Genomic DNA, 6,726 nt, shown 5'->3' with positions numbered 1-6,726 from the left:
TTTCTACGTGCTAGACACACAAGACCTACATCCGACGTAACTGTCTCAGGTGCGATTTCGTATGGCAGAACGAACGCTGTCGTGGTATCTCACGCACCCTCACTACAAATCCGTATCTCAATCTGGTGATTCCACCTGTTGTGCTGCAATTTATAAACAGCATTCCAGGGGGTGATTTCCAACAGGATAACGCTCGCTCACGTCCCTCTGTTGTAACACAATATGCTCAACCGAGTGTTGACATGTGGCTTTGACCTGCTCGATCAACAGATCTGTCTCCAATCGAGCACATATGTGACAGCATCGGACAACTCCAGCGTCATTCACAAACAGTATTAACCGCCCTTGTAGTGAGCGACCAAGTGTGACGGGCATGGAACTCCAGCCCACAAACTTACATCCGGCACCTGTACGGCACAATTCCTGCACATTTGCACGCTTGCATTCAACATTCTGGTGGTTACACCGGTTGTTAATGTACCAGCAATTCACATCTGCGATGGCGTATCTCGCGCTTACATTAACATATGATATTGCAATGTTACTCACTTAAGGGGACCACACCGTTGTTCAGGTCGAAAAAAATCCATTTTCGGTTTTCATCATATTTCGATAGATTAAGGTTTTATTTAAGTACTGTGAAAAGGATTGTTGCAGTTTTGTCATATGATGACTTGATGGAGACCGTGGCTGTTGTTTGAAGACAAATGTTGATGGTGTTAGGACAGCAACCTGCCACAAATTTACTTTCAGTTTGTTTATTCAAAGGGTACCGTTACCGGTTTCGAACCGTTGTGATTCATCCTCAGACGGGTTTATACGCTTTTTTATGACATGTGGTGAGTTTTTTTACAGATTAATTGTCCTAAAATATAAATAATACATAATTATAAACACACCGCACACATATGTTTGCGATACACATTTTCGTTGCATGTGAATTACGTGAAACGTCGGTTTGGAGTGTTTGTTTTCATAACATTCGTCCAACAGATGTGAATACATTCCCACTGCATTCTTATTGTTGCACACGTAAATTGTTCTCACTGAACACTTTAGATTTGTCGCTGAGAAGATTTCTACCACGCACCACATGTTTTGATACATACAAAGAGCTTACCAACATACATCAAAGATGCTATGATATATCGTACATTTGACAATGATGTCCTATGTTTGGAAAGGATCTTTTATTCATTTACGCAACTGTAATGCCTTTTACACTAGTACAGATTGTTATTTATATTTTAGGACAATTAATCTGTAAAAAACACACCACATGTCATAAAGAAAGCGTGTAAACCGTCTGAGGACGAATCACAGCGATTCCAAACCGGTAACGGTACCCTTTGAATAGAGGAACTGAGAGAAAAATTCCTGGCTGGTTGCTGTCCTATCACCATCAACATTTGTCTGAAAAGGATTTTTCTGAATTTTTTTTCGGGCATTTAAAGAGCATTTTCCTACCACGTGTGTTTATGTGCCACGCCCACTTTCCTTTCACCCACTGTCAACCCACCCACTGTCAACTCTTAGCCATATGGAGATGCCTTTATTAGTAAAATAGAATGTGTAGGCCATGTTCAAAAACGTTTGGGAACAAGGCTGAGAAAACTAACTGGTGATATGAAAGGAAAAATATTATAAGATGGAAAATTGTTGACCGGATAGGATCAGTTAACTAAAAATGAGATAGAAAACTTGCAGGTAATCTATGGGCAGGCAGTTAGGAGAAATAAAGAAAATCTGGAAGCAATGAAGAAAGATGTTTGGCCCATATTATTCCATAAGCCCTCTACTGATGATAAGCCATGTCGTGGATTGTGTCCATCAGTAAAAAATTCGTGGTGCAAATACAATAGGGCTCAGGCAACTGGAGAATCTTATTCTTACTAGCATTCTCTTCCTGCTGCTGTTATTACAGGAATTAAACCTATTTTCAGAGACTTGGCCGGCCGGAGTGGCCGAGCGGTTCCAAGCGCTACAGTTTGGAACCGCGCGACCGCTACGGTCGTAGGTTCGAATCCTGCCTCGGTTGTGTGTGATGTCCTTAGATTAGTTAGGTTTAAGTTCTAGGGGACTAATGACCTCAGAAGTTAAGTCCCATAGTGCTCAGAGCCATCTGAACCATTTTCAGAGACTTGGCTCATCATGACCTACTAAGGAAATGTCTGCATGGGCAGACACAGAACCCAAATGAATGTTTCAAGAGCATAATTTGAAACCGCCTTCCTAAAACTGTATATTTAGGCATGCATACAATGAAACTAGGAGTTCATGATGCTGTCATTACATTCAATTCTGCTAATATTGGAAAGTGTTGGGCACTGAAAAAGCTGCGAATTAATCCTGGTGAAAATATGATCACTGAGCTGCATCATTGCGATAAAATGAGGATAGCCGATGCAGACAGGCCTGCATCTAATATGGCCAAGAAAGCAAGACAAACATCCAGGGCGGTGAAAAAGAAGCTGGAAGACCCGCTAGAGGCTAAAGAAGGGCCATCATATGCAACAGGACAGTTTTAATTAACTGTAAGTAACGAATTTCAAAAGTTTTTCCTGCATCAAATAGTTTTTTCAGAAAGGGGTCAAATACTTGCCTAAATTAACATGGGCTAGATAGGCAGGGTGTGGATCCCCTAAGCATATTTTCTAGAAAAATGTATTCCCGAAATTTCGTTACTCTACATTAATTATTTTTTTACTGTTTCAATTTTCTTCGGTCAGTGTATGGGCGATACGATACTGCGTGAAGTGTTTGACAGATCACTGAAAGACCTGAGTCGAAACAAGACCCCGGGAGTAGACAACATTCCATTAGAACTACTGATGGCGTTGGGAGAGCCAGTCCTGACAAAACACTTCCATCTGGTGAGCAAGATGTATGAGACAGGCGAAATACCCACAGACTTCAAGAAGAATGTAATAATTCCAATCCCAAAGAAAGCAGGTGTTGACAAATGTGAAAATTACCGAACTATCAGTTTAATAAGTCACAGCTGCAAAATACTAACACGAATTCTTTACAGACCAATGGAAAAAGTGGTAGAAGCCGACATCGGGGAAGATCAGTTTGGATTCCGTAGAAATATTGGAACACGTGAGGCAATACTGACCTTAAGACTTATCTTAGGAAATAGATAAAGGAAAGGCGAACCTACATTTCTAGCATTTGTAGACTTGGAGAAAGCTTTTGACAGTGTTGACTAGAATACTTTCTTTCAAATTGTCAAGGTGGCAGGGGTAAAATACAGGGAGCGAAAGGCTATTTACAATTTGTAAAGAAACCAGATGGCAGTTATAACAGTCGAGGGGCATGAAAGGGAAGCAGTGGTTGGGAAGGTGAAACGTCCCCTTAGAAACATTATAAATGACTGTGCTTAAAGTAACACACAATATTTTTAGCGCAACGCAATCTGACTTTCAAAAATCCCTACAAAAGAATGGCCCTGACTAACAATAACCTATACCTTTCATGAATCACTTACCTCACAAAAATCTTCGTTACTCGATTTACTGCAATACAGCGAGCGCCAATACCGCGAGCTAAATAAAAGATTCTAACTACTGAAGGCACTAACTACTGGTAGGCATAGGAAGCCAATGAAAGATTTTGATGGAGAACAAACAATGTATTTACCTTAATAGTGTTCAAAAGTCAATATATATCAGTTCGTGACATCCAGTCCTACGAATTTACTGTCTCTGATGGACACACGTCCAGATCATTCGCTCTCAAAACTCCGCCATCTCTCTTCTCACATCCACCACTGCTGGCGGCTCACCTGCAACTGCGCAACGCTACGCGCTGTTAACAGCCGCCGGCCGCGGTGGTCTAGCGGTTCTGGCGCTGCAGTCCGGAACCGCGGGACTGCTACGGTCGCAGGTTCGAATCCTGCCTCGGGCATGGGTGTGTGTGATGTCCTTAGGTTAGTCAGGTTTAAGTAGTTATAAGTTCTAGGGGACTTATGACCTAAGATGTTGAGTCCCATAGTGCTCAGAGCCATTTTTTGTTAACAGCCAACTGCCCAACACTACAATAGCGACTATTACGACAATGCCAAGCAGCCACAGACTGCGCACAGCACAGCCAGTGATTTTCATACAGAGCGCTATGTGGCGTTACCAACATAAAAACCTAAACAGCCTACTTACAAAGGGAGTGAGACAGCGTTGTAGTTTCTCCCCGATGTTATTCAATCTGTATATTGAGCAAGCAGTAAAGGAAACAAAAGAAAAATTAGGAGTAGGTATGAAAATCCATGGAGAAGAAATAAAAACTTTGAGGTTCGCCAATGACGTAATTCTGTCAGAGACAGCAAAGGACCTGGAAGAGCAGCTGAACGGAATGGACAGTGTTTTGAAAGTAGGATATAAGATGAACACCAACAAAAGCAAAACGAGGATAATGGAATGTAGTCGAATTAAGTCGGGTGATGCTGAGGGAAGTAGAGTAAGAAATGAGACACTTAAAGTAGTAAAGGGGGAGCAAAATAACTGATGATGGTCGAAGTAGAGAGGATATAAAATGTGTACTGGCAATGGCAAGAAAAGCGTTTCTGAAGAAGAGAAATTTGTTAACATCGAGTATAGATTTAAGTGTCAGGAAGTCGTTTCTGAAAGTATTTGTATGGAGTGTAGCCATATATGGAAGTGAAATATGGTAATAGATTGGACAAGAAGAGACTAGAAGCTTTCGAAATGTGGTGCTACAAAAGAATGCTGAAGATTAGATGGGTAGATCAAATAACTAATGAGGAGGTATTGATCAGAATTGGGAAGAAGAGGAGTTTGTGGCACAACTTGACTAGAAGAAGGGACCAGTTTTGTAGGACATGTTCTGAGGCATCAAGGGATCACCTGGAGGGCAGCGTGGAGGGTAAAAATCGTAGGGGGAGACCAAGAGATGAATACACTAAGCAGATTCAGAAGGATGTAGGTTGCAGTAAGTACTGGGAGATGAAAAAGCTTGCACAGGATAGCGTAGCATGGAGAGCTGCATCAAACCAGTCTCAGGACTGAAGACCACCACAACACAGAGTTGTGTGGAAGGGATTAGATGATGGAACTGAACTGGCGTTCGTTGCACGTCGGGCAGTACTGTGCAGGGACGGCGGTGTGCGGCGTTGGGAAGAGCAGGCTGTCGGCAGCTCGGTCGGCTGTGTCCAATGGCAGACAGGCCGGTGACCAGTGGTGGGGTGGGGGAGGGAGCAGTGCCGGCTGCCGGCCATGCATTATGCAGAGCCGGCGGCGGCCGTGCGGCTGACAGCCTGAGGGACGCCGTCGTGTCCAGCCGGGCTGCACTCTGTTGCAGAGAAGAGCGGAGACCAGAGTGGCGCCGGAGCTGGCTCTCCACGGCTTATTATTGCAAGTGGCTGTCCGGCTGATTGCCAGGGCAGCCGGCAGGCGGCAAACGGAGCGACTAGCGGGCGTTGCCCTGCTGTCTGCGCCGATGCAGCGAGCACAGAACAATCAGCCTCATTTCACATGCAGCCAAAGTGATGTTAAGAATAATTAATAAAAGACTTGAAAAAGTAATATAGGAGAATCTCAGCGAGGAGCAGTTTGGCTTTAGATGGAATACGGGCACCAGAGATGCAATAGGGCTCCTACGAATCTTGGGAGAAAGGTTTATTGAAAAAGGAAGAGACCTATATATGTGCTTCATCGATTTAGAAAAGGCATTTGACAATGTGGTTTGGGACAAGCTGGCGACTATTATGAGGGAAAAGAGAGTGGACTGGAAAACCAGAAGACGTATAAACACATTATATCTTAATCAATAAGTTTCAGTTAAAGTCAGAGGAGAAAGTACGAACTGGATCAGACTAGGAAAAGGAGTAAGACAAGGATGCTGTTTATCACCTACTCTTTTCAACCTCTACTTGGAAAATATGATTGACCAATGCTCATTAGATGACAAAGGAGTAGAAATTGGAGGAAGAAGAGTAGGGTGTTTGAGATTTGCTGGTGACATGGTCCTTCTAGCGACAGGGGAAAAAGAATTACAGAATTTGGTGGACACCATTGCAACTAACGGAAAAAAAATATGGAATGAAAATTAACACAAATGAAACAAAAGTATTGGCACTAGGAGGAAATAGCACTCCGCACTCCGTCTTCAGGCCACAAGTGGCCCATCGGGACCATCGGACCTCCGTGTCATCCTCAGTGGAGGATGCGAATAGGAGGGGCGTGTGGTCAGCACACCGCTCTCCCGGTCGTTATGATGGTTTTCTTTGACCGGAGCCGCCACTATTCGGTCGAGTAGCTCCTCAATTGGCATCATGAGGCTGAGTGCACTCCGAAAAATGGCAACAGCGCATGGCAACCCGGATGGTCACCCATCCAAGTGCCGGCCACGCCCGACAGCGCTTAACGTCGGTGATCTGACGGGAACCGGTGTATCCACTGCGGCAAGGCCGTTGCCAGGAGGAAATAAGGAAATAAAAATTATAGTGAATGGAGAAACACTAGAACAGGTGCAAAATTTTAAGTATCTTGGAAGCGGGATAGACACCGACTGGAAGTGCACCACAGAAATTAAAACAAGGATAGCAATGGCAAAATAGGCGTTTTATAAGAAAAGGAGAATCTTCTGCAGCGGTCTGGTCAGAGAACTCAGTAAGTGTTCTTCTATATGACGCTGAAACGTGGACTATGAGGAAAAAAGACAGAGAAAGGCTGGAGGCTTTTGAGATCTGGACATGGCGGAAAATGGAAA

At 43.7% G+C, this 6,726-nt stretch overlaps 1 pseudogene; it reads right to left on the bottom strand.

The window, feature by feature from the left end:
• Window positions 1-6,314: 6,314 nt before the first annotated feature.
• On the bottom strand, window positions 6,315-6,432 carry LOC126253917 (5S ribosomal RNA; annotated as a pseudogene).
• Between the last annotated feature and the right edge of the window lie 294 nt (window positions 6,433-6,726).

This window comes from Schistocerca nitens, chromosome 4 (genome assembly GCF_023898315.1).
Source record: "Schistocerca nitens isolate TAMUIC-IGC-003100 chromosome 4, iqSchNite1.1, whole genome shotgun sequence".
Taxonomy (NCBI): domain Eukaryota; kingdom Metazoa; phylum Arthropoda; class Insecta; order Orthoptera; family Acrididae; genus Schistocerca; species Schistocerca nitens.
The sequence above is the reverse complement of the archived record's forward strand: the minus strand, read 5'-3'. Positions and strand labels throughout refer to the sequence as shown.